Source organism: Notolepis coatsorum, assembly GCF_963971535.1.
Source record: "Notolepis coatsorum genome assembly, chromosome: 3".
Lineage (NCBI taxonomy): Eukaryota > Metazoa > Chordata > Actinopteri > Aulopiformes > Paralepididae > Notolepis > Notolepis coatsorum.
Genome location: NC_140167.1, coordinates 209,454,402 through 209,470,512, shown reverse-complemented (window position 1 = coordinate 209,470,512; position 16,111 = coordinate 209,454,402). Strand labels below are relative to the sequence as shown.

The 16,111-nt window shown below is 40.0% G+C and overlaps 1 pseudogene across 1 annotated transcript in view; it reads left to right on the top strand.

Annotated features, from left to right (window-relative positions):
• LOC311226151 (kinesin-like protein KIF15-A) overlaps positions 1 to 11,352 on the top strand; it is a 46,830-nt pseudogene extending 35,478 nt beyond the window's left edge. The window contains exons 3-5 of the transcript in view: positions 7,988 to 8,068; positions 9,760 to 11,034; positions 11,066 to 11,352. The product of the transcript in view is annotated as a kinesin-like protein KIF15-A (transcript). The remainder of the gene's footprint in view (positions 1 to 7,987; positions 8,069 to 9,759; positions 11,035 to 11,065) is intronic.
• Positions 11,353 to 16,111: the final 4,759 nt, after the last annotated feature.

Sequence of the window (16,111 nt, the reverse complement as noted above, 5' to 3'; positions counted from 1 at the left end):
ATACAGTACACGATATCTAAATATGATGAACACTTTCCACAATGAAATCGGTTCCAGTCAAAGGTAATAATCAAATATTTAATGGAGCAAAAGGTACATAGAATATTTATCTTACATTTATCATTTGAATGCACTTGTAAGGCAAATGAGTACTCATAGGCAAATCAACACTGAATGTCCAATCTCTGGTTACGCAGGAAGCAAGTATACAACCTGGCTCTTAGGGAATTATCTATGGTACACTTAATGATATAGCGGGATATTCTGGAGGGGGTCCTCCCGGTTGTAACTGTGACTGGTCGATAATCATGACGATCATGTTCCTTCTGTCAAATTGTCTCTCTCTTTCACCCATTTCTGGCGGGTCTGTAGAGACGGTAGGTAGTGGAGTAGGAAGCTGTTCCAAAACTTGTCAGCCAATACTTGACTGTACCTCCACATTCTTCGGCCGTTCGCTTCTTCAGGCCTGTACATTGTCTGGGGTAGCGTGGGGTCCAGCCGTCCCATCAAGAGTTTGCTGTATGAAGATCCAGACTTTGATGGGAAACTTACTTCCCTTGATGACATTACGGAATTGCCACAAAAAGCTGTTGTGCACATTTCACTTTTGCCCGACTCCAGCTCTCTCGCATCTACTGATATACTTTCAGATATGTCATCTCCAGAACGTCTAAGCAGATGGCCTCCAGGTCCTTTTCCAGTTCCTACATTTGCATTCGATGTTGAGCTGAAACTTAGAGACGGAAACAACGAATTTGAGAAGAACAAGAGACACCTTAAGTTGACAAGAGACCTAAAGCATGACATCTTAGAAAAGCTTGCATCTACAATGTATGCTTTCAAGGCTTATCAAAGTGATAAAGAGATAGCAGTGGCTTCTGCGGCTCTTGTCGCCAAACATCCCTGCTTGAAGGAAGCAGGATCTGAGACCGGCTGCAATGGATGGAAGAACAGCATCAAATTCAAGATGGGCAATTTCAGGAACAAGCTGAGACGGGCAGGATGTGAGGAGGTCACTGTAAATGCTGGAAAAAGAGGTAGAAGCAATCCTGATGGCGAACCTTCACATTCCAACATTAAAAGACCCAAGCGAGCAGAAGTAAACTTCCTACCCAACTATCCCCAAGGAGAGGATTCCTTGAGGCTTGAGCAGTTGAGGCAGACAATTGCTGAAGAAGTCAAGAAGACTGAGAAGAACCTGCCCCTCATTAGAAAGCTGATGCAGACCACATTTGCCCTGCGCCGACAGACCATAGTGAAGTCCAGCCCACCAGTGAAAGAGCTCATGGACCTCTGGCCTGCTCTCAAAATGGAGTCTGAGGTAATATAGATCAGCTCTCTCTTTCCTGTGTTAACATTTGGCACATTCTGTGTGTTTTAAAGTGAAACTTGTGATTCTTAAGCCTGGTTTATATACTCTAGCGGCGCATCTGCGTGTGTGTTCTGTGCGCCCCCGCGAGCTAGTCATCAGCGACCGATTCCGCAAAGCATGTAATGACATGGTTGACCAGAAATCCCGCCGTCATGCTCTGAAGCCCAAACCAAACAAAGTAAGAGATCCACCAAGTTGAAGTGACTAATTGATGTTGATATACTATATTGTCCTGCTGTTTTTAAATATAGGTGTATGCAGAGTTCTAGCTGATTACCAACCAGAACCTGCCCAACACATTCTACGCTGAGCTTGACCGCCATCTTCCTCGACTGATGACGTTATTCAGACAGAAGGCGTCCAAAACTGGGAACACAGCAGATGCTTTGGCTCACATTTTAAAAATCCACGATGAACAGGTGAATAGATTATTATACATGTCATAGGTCGAACCTCTGTAACATTGAACAGGTTCAATGATTCAAATGAGCTTTTGAATTTTACAATTAGTCCACCATTGTGTTTGCCATTTTTCTGATTGCATTAAAGATGTGAACATGTTATTTGTGGACATATCTGATTGGACTGTTTAAAATCCGCTTTGTTCAGTAAACATTTCCATATAATACAATTCTTTTTCTTCTTCTTAATCTTACATCTTAATAGGAAATCCATGATGTTCACACCAGGCGTACCACTGTTCTCCATGCCCTGCCTGTGTATCTGCATGAGGAAGTCGCTGGATTTTTCAAAACCTGCACAGTGAGTCAGAGTAAAAATAATTTACAGTACAACTGTATATTAAGTGAACAGTTAATCAAAATGCTAAGTATCAGTCTTCCTTCCTTCCAGGTCTCCCTTGTGAAAGAGATATTTGATCTCGACGGGACTAACCTGGTTAAATAAAAATAACCTTCTCACCAAAAAAATTGTTCTAACTAAAATATAAACAACTTACAAACACAACTCCATATACTTAGCTTTGTGCTGCACTTTGTAGAAACCATGGATTTATTTGTGATTATTATGTCTCTTTCATTCCTTCAGGACACGTCTGATGAGCCAGAGCTTCAGGGTGTTGCAGTGGCCCTCCTTACTGTCATCAGTGACGACCATGACACAAGTCCAGTTCACTACCAGCTCTGTTGTCATTGAAAGTCACATCATGATCAGCCTCCCCAGATTTGGTGATTCCTTCCTGGTAATGTTTGGACTAATCTATGCACTACACCTCAGCTACCCCAAGGGACTTACCAACACTTTTGAATTCATTCAGAAGATTTGACTAGGTCTAGAAGCTGGTAAACTGTCGCCCAGGTTGCAGACTCTCAAGAATGACTTGATGATGCAATCATTTTTTGTTTCTGATTTTTCAATGGATTTTCTCCCCGTCCCAATTAGTCGTTGTGCCAATTCCCCCCCCCCCCTCCCCTACCTGGTGCTGTATGCATGTTCTCCTACGAGTCGGTATAAGGGCGTCCCGAGTCGATCGCACGCTTCCCCCGAGACATGCGCCGACAGCCAGTGACGTCTTTTCACTTGGCAGCGAGGGCTCTCATTGGTGAAGTGTAACGCGTGGGAGGGCACGCTATCTCCACCAAGTCCTGCCCCGCTTAGCAAGCGCCGAGACCTGACCTGTAGGCGTCGCTGTCCACAACGCCAGATTCCCACCCGCCAGCTTCCCCACCCCCTAATACTGCCGAATTGTATTAGTGTGAACGGCCAGCCAAGCTGGTGATAACGCAGGGAGTTGGATTCGAACACGCGAATCCAGTGTCTCCAGCGTTGGTGACGAACGCAATCTCCACTACGTCACCTGACCGCTCTTGCATTAAACTTTTGAAGGTATTATTTTGACATGACAAGGAAATTAATACCTCACCCCACATCCTTCTTTCAGATGAGTTTCTATTCCTTACTGTAATCAGTGATCATGACACAAGTCCAGTTCACTACCAGCCTGTGACAATCTCTATTGTCATTGAAAGTCATATCATGATCAGCTTCCCCAGATTTGGTGATTCCTTCCTGTAATGTTTGGACTAATCTATGCACTACCCCAAAGCACTTACCAACACCTCAAAAGTGTGTCTATAGAAACTCATCTGAAATGTCTTGTCATGTCAAAATAATACCTTCAAATGTTGCTGTACTACTTTGCAGATGTTCAGCCAATAGGTCCAAACTACTCAATGTACCTTGTTCTTTATTTTTTATGTAATATGTTTACATTTGAGAGTTTTACAGTTCGAATTTTCTTAACCGTCTATAGCTGGCATTATTGTAATTTCATCCAAGTAAGTTTTAGAGTTGAAAGAGTTTATCAGAATCTCAAAGGCAACATCCAAGTCCCAAACGTTTGTTTCTCGAGGAACAATAGGAGGCAATGGGCATAAATGCCACTCTGCTCTGACTGCTTCCATTGCTTGTAGGCAGTGGTAGAGTTAGTGTTCTCAGTACAGAGTACAAGGCGATATACCAGGAGCCATAAACGCAACACAGAAGCGTTATTATTAACATATACAGAATATGAACTTATACAGAATATGAACTGGTCAATTACACAACTAGAGTGAATAAAGACACAATAATTGATTAATAAAATAACTATTCACCATTAGCTGGACTCAGTTCCGTTTCACTTGAATGAATCGCTTGGGAGTCAGCAGCAGCAGACCATCGATCTTGTATGCTGAGAGTGGGACTGTATCCTTGAGACCTTGTAGGCAGTAGTATACTGCCCTGTCAAGGGCTAACCGCAGTAACTTGAAAAAAGTAAAAATTTAGTTATGAGTGAAATTGACCTTGTCAATAAATGTTTTATCTTGTGACCAAGTTTCAGATGTTAATGTCGCTCAGTTTTGGAGATATGGGGTTTTAAAAACTGCAGTAACTACAAAATCACACTCAAAACCCAGGCAGACCGCAGTAACTTCCAAACAGTGAAAAATGGCTTTAAAGTGTTTTGACTTGCCATCCAAAATGTGTTATAGGTAAATAGATGATAGTACCCAGATTTAACATGTATTAATGAAGTAATCTTTAGGCATACAAAAATATGACATAATTATTTTAATTAACCCCAAAAAAGCAGATATTGCACTCTGCTGCACGATTTCCTTAAATAATTATACAGGTAATGTACAGGCAAAGTGCAGTAACTTCAAATACAATGTTGTTTTCCCTCCAGCTTTCATAACTTAACCTAGCCATTTTGAAAATGAAATTTAATACCTGAATATATTGGAATGATGATGATCCAAATAAAATGGCTAGGTGAAGTTATGAAAGCTGGAGGGAAAACAACATTGCATTTGAAGTTACTGCACTTTGCCTGTACATTACCTGTATAATTATTTAAGGAAATCGTGCAGCAGAGTGCAGTATCTGCTTTTTTGGGGTTAATTAAAATAACTACGTCATATTTTTGTATGCCTAAAGATTACTTCATTAATACATGTTAAATCTGGGTACTATCATCTATCTACCTATAACACATTTTGGATGGCAAGTCAAAAAACTTTAAAGCCATTTTTCTCAGTTTCACTGTTTGGAAGTTACTGCGGTCTGCCTTGACAGGGCAGCATAGTTAGTGTACTGTATAGTGTTCTTAGTACAGAGTACTGTAGTGTTCTAGTTATCATTCTGCAAACATAGCCTGCTCTAAATGACGGATGGTGCCTCTGACATTCTGACTAACTCTTTCAATGAAAACACCATCTTGTTCCATGATACATCATGGAGCAAATACATGCAGCTGCATTTCCATATGTAGGTATGTGCACTATTAACATTATTGCCAGCTGTATAGCATGTAATGTGGATTGGTATTTTGGTTCCACATTGGCAGGACCCAATATACAGCACAACGTTTGTGAATTTTACATGTGCCAAGCGGATTGACAATTTTCAGATAATCTATACATTTTATTCTGTACTGTACATAGATACACTGTTATCCCAACGGTCACAATAGTTGCCGTCAACATGTTTGCTCATTCTATGACCACACTATACAAATTTGAGTAATTCAGCCAGGATGTAAACGGCTCTGGTCATGTGCACTGCACATATTGAGACCCTTTATTATTTCAATATTTGCTGGAAATACATTGATACATCATTCAGTAACATTTTCAGAGCCTTATAACAAACATTATTACACTATTGTGACCAGAGGGATTAAATGTGTAATATACATTACATTGTATGTACATGTTATAACATGCATGTATTTATTTTCTATATATATTTTCTATATATATATATTTTCAATTTTAACATTGCCATAATGTTGGAGAGGGCAACACAATGTTTTTGTAAGATAAATAGATGTATACTCTTTGAATAGAAATAAATATAAAGAGTTTGAAGTTGTAACACAATGTTTTTGTAAGATAAATAGTTTTGATGAAGAACAAAACCTCCTAAATGCATACAAAAAAGGGGAAAACTTATCTTATATCTGCACTTTGCAAGGCACTAATACCTGGTCGGTCTTGTTAACATATATAGTCCAAAAACAGTGTACGGTGTTTATAGTGTTATTGTACATTGCTAACATACAGATTATATATGTATACTCTTTGAATAGAAAAAAATAAAAGAGTTGTTTGAAGTTGATATAATGTGCTTGTGTAGTTATTTTTCTGTTAACTTATTCACATGGATTTTAAAACTGAACCTTAAGTTATAGTAACTGCAAATATTTGAGTTGATTAACTTAAAAATTTGAGTTGATTAACTTCAAAGAAATGAGGCATGGGATGGCCTCAATGTTTTTGAGTTCTGTTAACTTAATCACATGGATTTAAGGTTGAACCTTAAGTCACAGTAACTGAACATATTTGAGTTGCCTCCACTTGAGAACCTTAAGTCACAGTAACTGAACATATTTGAACTGCCTTAACTGAGAACTGTAAGTCACAGTAACTGAACATATTTGAGTTGACACCACTTGAGAACCTTAAGTCACAGTATCTGAACATATTTGAACTGCCTTAACTGAGAACTGTAAGTCACAGTAACTGAACATATTTGAGTTGACACCACTTGAGAACCTTAAGTCACAGTAACTGAATATATTTGCATTGCCTTAACTGAGAACTGTAAGTCACAGTAACTGAACATATTTGAGGTGACTCCACTAGAGAACATTAAGTCACAGTAACTGAACATATTTGAACTGCCTTAACTGAGAACTGTAAGTCACAGTAACTGAACATATTTGAGTTGACACCACTTGAGAACCTTAAGTCACAGTAACTGAACATATTTGAACTGCCTTAACTGAGAACTGTAAGTCACAGTAACTGAACATATTTGAGTTGACACCACTTGAGAACCTTAAGTCACAGTAACTGAATATATTTGCATTGCCTTAACTGAGAACTGTAAGTCACAGTAACTGAACATATTTGAGGTGACTCCACTAGAGAACATTAAGTCACAGTAACTGAACATATTTGAACTGCCTTAACTGAGAACTGTAAGTCACAGTAACTGAACATATTTGAGTTGACACCACTTGAGAACCTTAAGTCACAGTAACTGAATATATTTGCATTGCCTTAACTGAGAACTGTAAGTCACAGTAACTGAACATATTTGAGGTGACTCCACTAGAGAACATTAAGTCACAGTAACTGAACATATTTGAACTGCTTTAACTGAGAACTGTAAGTCACAGTAACTGAACATATTTGAGTTGACACCACTTGAGAACCTTAAGTCACAGTAACTGAACATATTTGAACTGCCTTAACTGAGAACTGTAAGTCACAGTAACTGAACATATTTGAGTTGACACCACTTGAGAACCTTAAGTCACAGTAACTGAATATATTTGAATTGCCTTAACTGAGAACTGTAAGTCACAGTAACTGAACATATTTGAGTTGACACCACTTGAGAACCTTAAGTCACAGTAACTGAATATATTTGAATTGCCTTAACTGAGAACTGTAAGTCATAGTAACTGAACATATTTGAGTTGACACCACTTGAGAACCTTAAGTCACAGTAACTGAATATATTTGAATTGCCTTAACTGAGAACTGTAAGTCACAGTAACTGAACATATTTGAGTTGACACCACTTGAGAACTGTAAGTCAGAGTAACTGACCATATTTGATTTGACTTAACTGAGAACCTTAAGTCACAGTAACAGACCATATTTGAGTTGCCTTAACTGAGAATTGTAAGTCTTAGCCAACTGAAAACATTTGAGTTTATCAACTTAAAAAAATTGAGGCATGGGATGGCCTAAATTTTTTTAAGTTCTGGAAACTTATTCGGGTTTACAGTGTGTGTCTAAAGTGAGTGTGTGGATGTGTGTTCAATGAATGTAGAATGGATTGGTTAGTGTTGCATAGAGTCCACATTGAGCATCCTGATGGCCTGGGGATAGCAGCACCACATTTTCTAATCCCATCTATGGTGATACTTGTAGGTTACCAAAACCAGACCTGGGTACTTTCTTTCTTTTTTTTAACATTAACTCCAACAGGTCCTGGTCACGGAGATTGCACCATATTATCATGTAGTAGTCATGGAATTTTATTAGGGAAAATGTGTATGAACCCTGGGTGTTATGGTGTTATGGTGTTCTGGAGATTGGCTACTTCAAGGTCTACAATGAGAAGATCTATGACCTGCTGGTGGTGCGAGAGGGACAGACTCAGAAGAGGATGACTGTGTGCACTGGAACTTTTTGGCCACCTGGGAAGGCTATGACAGGGTAGAGACGGGATATAGGGACGGACGTACACGTCGGCGGTGCATGAATCACGTTCACCGTCCATTCGGCCGATAGGGGCTACGTTCGCTCACAGACCAGGTTCACCTCTGTATCGTAATCGGTGCGGGGATGACATACGTACAGAAGCGGCACTCTAAATGCAGATCGATTCTGCTGCTTGTGCTTCCATACCACCCTCGGCCCTAACGTTGAACTCAATAGTCTGGCTGACGGTCAAAGACACTACATACTCTGACGGGTCAAAGGTAAGGCCTACACCGGGAGGGAAGATAACCGTATGATGTGGAAATGGGACTAAGCCATCCTGTTGTCATTATCTTCTTTCTCCTGTATGTGAGATACGCCCACGTGACCACGCCTAGCACGCTCCCGTGGCTGAGCGGCAGAGCGCTCTCCTTCGCGAATACGCTCGTTCAGAACGTAATCCCCCCTACATAATAACCACGCAGGTTAATCAAGCAACGCTTGCGCAATACCTAGCTTAATAATAAGTAGGCAATTGGCACAAGTGTAAATTATACATTAGTCACTCAGTTTTAAGGCAATTGGCACAAGTGTAAATGATACATTCGTCACTCAGTTTTAATATTGACGGATAGCTCAACTCGTTTGTCAGCTTGCTGTAGAGCCTATGGTCAGTCGGTGACAAGTTCGAATCACTTAAATTTTTTTTAACATTTTTTTACGTTTAATTAATTTATCATCTATCTATATAAACATAACTAGCTATTCATATCAATCGAAATAACGTTCATCTCCGATATTTAAACATGGTCCCCAAAATGAATGGAAGCGAATGAGGAGCCTGACACCTGGGAGGAATGGGGGTGTTGCAGCGTTGGGGATGTTTAAAAAATATAATTTAATATATAATATAATATAATAAAAATTTGGTCAGCAGCCTCCACTGATGTACAATGTTGTCACGTGAAATAATGTTATGAATAAAAAGGCGAAATAACATTATATAACGTTGCGTTACAATGTACAGTTTCTAGTTAATCAGTAAGAGTGTACTGTACATACAGAGTTAAGAGTGTACTGTACATACAGAGTTAAGTGTACTGTACATACATAGTTAAGTGTGTACTGTACAATACAGAGTTAAGTGTGTACTGTACATACAGAGTTAAGTGTACTGTACATACAGAGTTAAGTGAGTACTGTACATACAGAGTTAAGTGTACTGTACTGTACAATACAGAGTTAAGTGTGTACTGTACATACAGAGTGTACTGTACAATACAGAGTTAAGTGTGTACTGTACATACAGAGTGTACTGTACATACAGCGTTAAGTGTGTACTTGTACATGCAGAGTTAACTAACAGAGTAAACTAAGTAAACAGAACGTCACATCAGTATCCTTATCTGAATAAAAAAAAAAAAAAAAAAAAAAAAAAAAAATCTAACCCTAACTAACCATACTGTCATGCACTTGTCCTAATAAACTAACCTACACTGTAGCACTCAACACTTTGATGAACATTGTTACTCAGCTGATAGAGTTGTGCTCTTCCTGATGGCTTGTCGTACAGAACTTGTAAGTCGCTTTGGATAAAAGCGTCAGCTAAATGACTAAATGTAAATGTAAATGTATCCTGCGGACCAAAACAGCCGTGTGCAGACTGTGAAGCTGCAGCAAGAGATCACAAAACTGGAGGAGCAGGTGACCATGATGTCACAAGAGTCTGACCGCAAGAAAGAGCAACATTCCACTGAACAAGCGACCTGGAACAGAGCAGCTCAGCCTGCGGAAGAACATCATCAAACTGGAACGGACTCGACAGTCTGATCAGCAGACTGGGGAAGTCCTGATGAGTGAGGTCCAAGACCTGCGCCTGCTGCTGCAGTCATCCGATAGGGAGCTGGCTGCTGTGAAGAAGGATCTGAGCGACGGCCGCAGTGAGCAGCAGAAGGAGGCGTCTCATCTCATCAGCACACGGTTCCAGCTCGACAAAGTTCAGCTGGAGTGGGAGCAGCTTCTGGAGCAACATGGGAGCCTGCAGGACTGCTTTGACCAGCTGCAGGCAGAGGCCAAGTTTGAGACTGACCAGGCCAGACAACAGCTTGAGGAGAGGCAGCAGGAGGGGACTGCTCAGCAGGCACAGATCACGGAATTGACAACCTCCCTGCGAACCGAAAGGGAACGGTTGAGCATCCTGACCTCCCAGTTAAGAGAAAGCACATTAAAAGAACTAGCAGAGAATACACTGCTAAGAAAACAAGCGTCTGATCTGACTGCACAGAGTCAACAACGGGCCTCTAACGTTGCAAATCTTGAGCATAAATTGACCACAGCCACCGAAACCATAAGTGGCTTACAGCAAAAGATTGAACAAGACGAAAGTGTTGTGCTGGATATGAAGGGTGTTGTGCTGGATATGATTAACCAGACCAGAGAGCTGCGTAGCAAGCTGGGCCAGGAGGAGGAGAACTCTGCCCTTCTGTCTGGAGACCTCAAGGACATCACGGCCAAGTATAGTGTTGCCTGCTCTGAAAGGGAGGAGATCATGGAACTCCACTCCAGGACGCAGTCAGAGCTGCAGGACCTGAGGGAAGCTGCAGAAAGGAAGGTCATATCCAATCGGATTGAGTTGGACGTGTTGCAGGACGAGGTCGCCTACACCACTGAGGAAGTAGATAGCCTCACCAAGGTGCTGGATGAGCAGACTAGTCTCCTCCAAGCCTCTCGGGAGCAAACAGCCCAAAACGAGGCCACGGTCCAGAAATGGCAGAATAAGATGCTTTCCCCGCCAAGAAGCTTCAACACAGATCTGGCAAAAGTGCTGGGGAACAAGGAGAGGGAGCTAGATAGTCAACGCTCTTCTATGTTGACTATGGAGTTTCTTCTGGCTGAGCTACATGCAGAGAGGACTGATAAGAATGAGGAAATCCAAAGGCTGATGCTGACGCTCTCTGACACTCAAAAGACTGCAGGCCCAGGAGGCGATCCTGTCCCAGTCCCAGACCTGTGTCCAGGAGCTGACCTCTGAGCTGAGCACTCGCTGTCTGGAGCTGAGAGAGCTCAACCTGAAGGTGCGGGATGACGAGAAAGTCCTACAGGAGGTTGAGGTTCTTCGCAAGCAGGTGAACCATCTGTCAGAGGAGAATGGCAAGCTTGTGGGCCACAAGAACCACAAAAGAGTATCTTGTGAACCTGAAAAAGGAGAACACCAAACTTACAGAGGTAACTAACTTCTTTATACGTCATCAGTGAACTATTTTATATATTTCATGTATATTCTATTCTACTTATTGCACTGCACTATTTTACTGTCTATTCTATCTTACTCTTTTTATTATTGTCTATTTTTAAAACTGAATCAAACTATAAACAAGGTGGCCTGTTGGGATGTTAGATCCTAATGTGATAAACTGATTTTATATGTCTGCACTTTATGTGCTCATTTTATGCCTGTCTTTTTTCTTTTGTGAAGCACTTTGAGCTGCAGTTTTTGTATGAAAGGTGTTACAAAGGGTCAGATTAAACCGAATATATATATTTATTGCTTGATATCCCTTGTATAATATTTGTATATCGTTTGATATCCCTTGTATATTCTTTGTATATATACACGGAATATCCCTTTACCTAGGTACAAACCAGACCATAATATTCGTTCTCCTATTGGACAGCGACCCCTAGGCGCCAACGACCATACCCCCAATGTCGAGTTCAAAGCCACCGCCAAGGCATGTCTCAACATGTCCAGGTTTGCGCAGTAATACGAGACAGAACTGAGGTTGGCACTAGATTATTCACCTTACGTATAAATACGTCGCAGGTGGATACAGCAGTAGTCTAGTCTAGTCTTATCCCAAAGTTGAAGCCTTCACCACGAGTCAACGACCAAGTGAAGTGAGCAACCTTGCGTCTAAATAGAGCACTTATAACATGTGCGAATAAGATAGTAAAAGTGTCAGAGTTTAGTGAAATAACCTAGTTAATGTGAAGGATAGTACACCGGAGAACCTACACCGGCGAATGCAGAGCCTTTTCCGGCTGGATTATATTGCTTTGGTACTGTGGCTGCTGGAGCAGAGAACCGTCTACCCCACTGCTGTGTGGGATCTACCCTGTGAGGAGCACCATCGAGCCCGCCTCTAGGACCACAGAGGCTGGCTGGCTTTCATCCATGCTGTCGTGCATACCTGGATTATAGCTGTTGCTTTTGTCTGCCGATCAAGGGAGTAATGTACCGCCTCCCGTAGCTGGAGCTTATTTATTCCACGTTGACCCAGACTTTACTCCCGAACATTCCTCTACCCTGCTGGCTTACAACCGGAGGGAACCCCCTAGTGTCTCCAGCTGACTACGAGTGTGCCTTATGTAATTCTTATACACACATACATATATATACATATATACATGCATATACCCACATGTATGTACCATAAGGCGAGATTACTTGAGCACCAGTCATCTCCAGTATCGACAACCAAGGTCCCTACCCCGTGAGGACCCCAAATCCGGCGCCCCAGCGAGCCAGAGCATCATGCCTCTTTAACACTCCGACTCACCAAGACCTCGAATCAGAGGCCCCCACCAGTCCGAGACCGCGTCTTGTTTGCTTTTCTCATATTTTTATATTCAGAGTTAATGATATTGTTTACACTGTTCATTTTTTCTCATACGTATTTTTAAATAAACAATAATAAATAATAACAACAATGACAACAACAACATCATTGTTATACAACAGACAGGCCTCTTACGCGTCTGTTGTACAACTTCTTCCACTAGGGAAACCCACCTCCAAAAAATACACAACCGGGGATAGACATCCCAAGACCCCCGGCCCCCACCCCTCCCCCAACCAAACAGCAAAACCACCAATCGACACGGCCAGCGACAGCATGCGGATATATTCACATACCGCCACTAGCCGTATCAATCAACAGCCCCTCTGCTCAATCGAGAAAACAGCGGAGACCAAAGGTCCCGGAACATCCACCCCCGGCCGCGCTCCTCCAAGGTCAATCTCTCCAATGGAAGAAGCTGGGATATCTGATCTTGAAACATCTCAAAAGTGGGCGAAGAGTCATTTTTCCAAAACAGGAGAATACATTTCTTGGCAAAGTATGTTATGACAATCAGCAGTCTATATTTTTTTGGATCCATCTGGATTTCTGGTAATTCATTAAGTAAATAGGCACATGGGGACAAGTCAAATTCCGTTTCTAATACAGATTTTGTAAATAAATGAATACAATTCCAGAATCGTTTTAGTTTATCACAGTGCCAAAACATGTGTAGAAATGTTCCTTCGTTAGTTTTACATCTAGGACAGTTTATTGAATTATCTCTAGACATTTTATGCATTTTTATTGGAGTTAAATACAATTTATGGATAAATTTAAAATTTGCTTCTTTGATTTTGTTACTTGTAAATGGAAAGTGTATTCTATCACAAGTATTTAGCCATGTATTTTCTGAAAATTTCATGGTTAGGTCTGTCTCCCAGATCCTCAACAAAGGCAAAAAAGATGAGTGACATTCTTTGGAGAAGATGTCATAAAATTCACTAATTTTACCTTTAATTGTGGTCGATGACATTAGTATTTCTTCTATTTCATGTAATTCTAGTCTTAGTTTATTTTCTCTTCTCAGTATGTGTATAATGTTTCTCATTTGTAAATATTTAAATAAATCAGTATTTGGGATGGCATATTCTGTTCTTAAATCCATAAATGATTTTAACTGCATATTTGGATAAAACAGGTCTTTGAATTGACTTATCCCCAACTGAGCCCATTTGAGTATATTAATTGATCTTAGATGTTTATCTAGATCAGGATTGTGATAGATAGGAGAGTATATGGAGGTACAATTGGTGATACCTAGTTTTTTTTAGCAGTCCTTCCAAGCACATAGTGTGTTAAAAACAGTGAAGCAATTACCTATGTTTCTTATCTTTTTAAATTGTTTTATAAATATGAGAGAGTCCAATGGTAACGGGTCAACAAATTTAGCTTCTAACTGAAACCACTGTGAGTCCCGTCTTCCCAACGACCATGACAGTACATTTCTTAATTGGGCTGACCAAAAATAATGTTGGAGGTTGGGGAGACCGAGACCTCCCATGGATTCTGGTTTCATAAGTGTCAATAACTTTATCCTAGGCATTTTGTTGCACCAAATACATTTTGAGATGGGTCTATTCATAGATTTGAAAAATTATGTAGATAAGTAACATGGTAACATTTGAAAAAGGAAATTTAGTCTTGGAAGGACGTTCATTCTTATTACATTTATTCTTCCCAGCAGAGATAATGGGAGCGTGGACCATTTACACAAATCAGTTTTTATCTTTTCTATAAGAGGACAATAGTTTTCCCTGTACAAGTTCTCTAGTTGCGGTGTAATGTTTATTCCCAAATATTTAAACCCTTCTGGAGACCAATTGAAAGGATATGTTTTATACATCGTTTCGGTTGGGGTCATATGCAGGAGACAAGCATTTGATTTATTAAAGTTTAACTTATATCCAGAGTATTTTCCAAATTGTTCTATTTCGTTATATAAGTGTGATAAGGACTGTTCTGGGTCTTTTATGTATAAAATAATGTCATCCGCGTATAAGGATATTTTATGTTCCTCCTTATTCATTTTCAGTCCTTTAATGTGAATATTGTCTCGTACACATGACGCCAGCAATTCAATCACCATCGCGAAGAGTGAACTCGACAGTGGGCATCCTTGTCTTGTCCCTCTTGTTAGTGTAAAAAAATCAGAGGAAGCTCCATTGGTAATGACAGCTGCTTTAGGATTTTTATAGATTGCTTTAATCCAAGCGATAAAGTTTGGTCCCATATTAAGCTTGTCAAGTATAGAAAAAAGAAAGTTCCATTCAACCGAAATCGAAGGCCTTCTCTGCGTCCAGTGATAGGAGCAGAGAAGGGCTCCGACTGGTGTCCAAATGGTTTATTACATTTAAAAGTCTCCTTATATTGTCAGCAGAATATCTCCCTTTTATGAAACCTGATTGGTCTGGATTAATCAATTTAGGCAAGATATCTTCTAGTCTTTTTGCTAATAATTTGGTTATAATCTTGTAATCGTGATCTAAAAGACTAATAGGTCTATATGATGAACAATTTAAAGGATCTTTGCCACTTTTGTGCAATACTGTGATATGTGCTAGGTTCATTGATTGAGGGAGTATTCTATTGTGACAGAAATTATACATCATTGCCATAAAAATGGGATGAAGTTCAGTCCAAAATTCTTTATAAAATTCAGCAGAAAAACCATCTGGTCCTGGGCTTTTATTTATGGGCATTAACTTAATTGTGGCCAGAACCTCTTCTTTTGTAAATGATGAGTTAAGGTATTGCTGGTCTAATTCAGACAATTTTGACAATTTCTTATTTTGTAAGTACTGGTCCAGTTGTTCTTGTGAATGAGAACTTTGAGATTTGTAAAGTGTATTGTAGAATTCAAAGAAAGCTTGATTAATCTCTTTAGGTTGATATGTTATATTATCATTGAGATTAATTGCTTTAATCGTTCTTTCAGTTTGTTCTTTCTTTAATTGATGGGCCAGTAATTTACTTGGTTTATTGCCAAATTCGTAATGCTTTTGTCTAACGTAATTCATTTTTGTTGTAATTTCGTTTGAAATATTAAGGTTTAATTTGGCCCTGGCCACAATTAATTGTCTCCAATTGTCCTCTGTAGACGCTGTCTTATGAAGTGCTTCACATCTTATTACTTCTCTCTCAAGTTCTTGTGCTTGTGCTCTTTTTACTCGCTTTTTAAATGAACCATATGAAATGATTAGTCCTCTTAAAGTGCAGCCTCCCAGATAATGTTAGGGTCAATGAGGGGGTCATTATTTTCCTTTATGTAGTTTGTAATCCATGTTCGCGTTTTTACTTTAAATTCTTCATCTTGGAGTAATGAATTATCAAATTTCCATTGTTTGGTGAACGAGTTGTTCCTATTAAACTGAATAGTCATGCATATTCTGGCA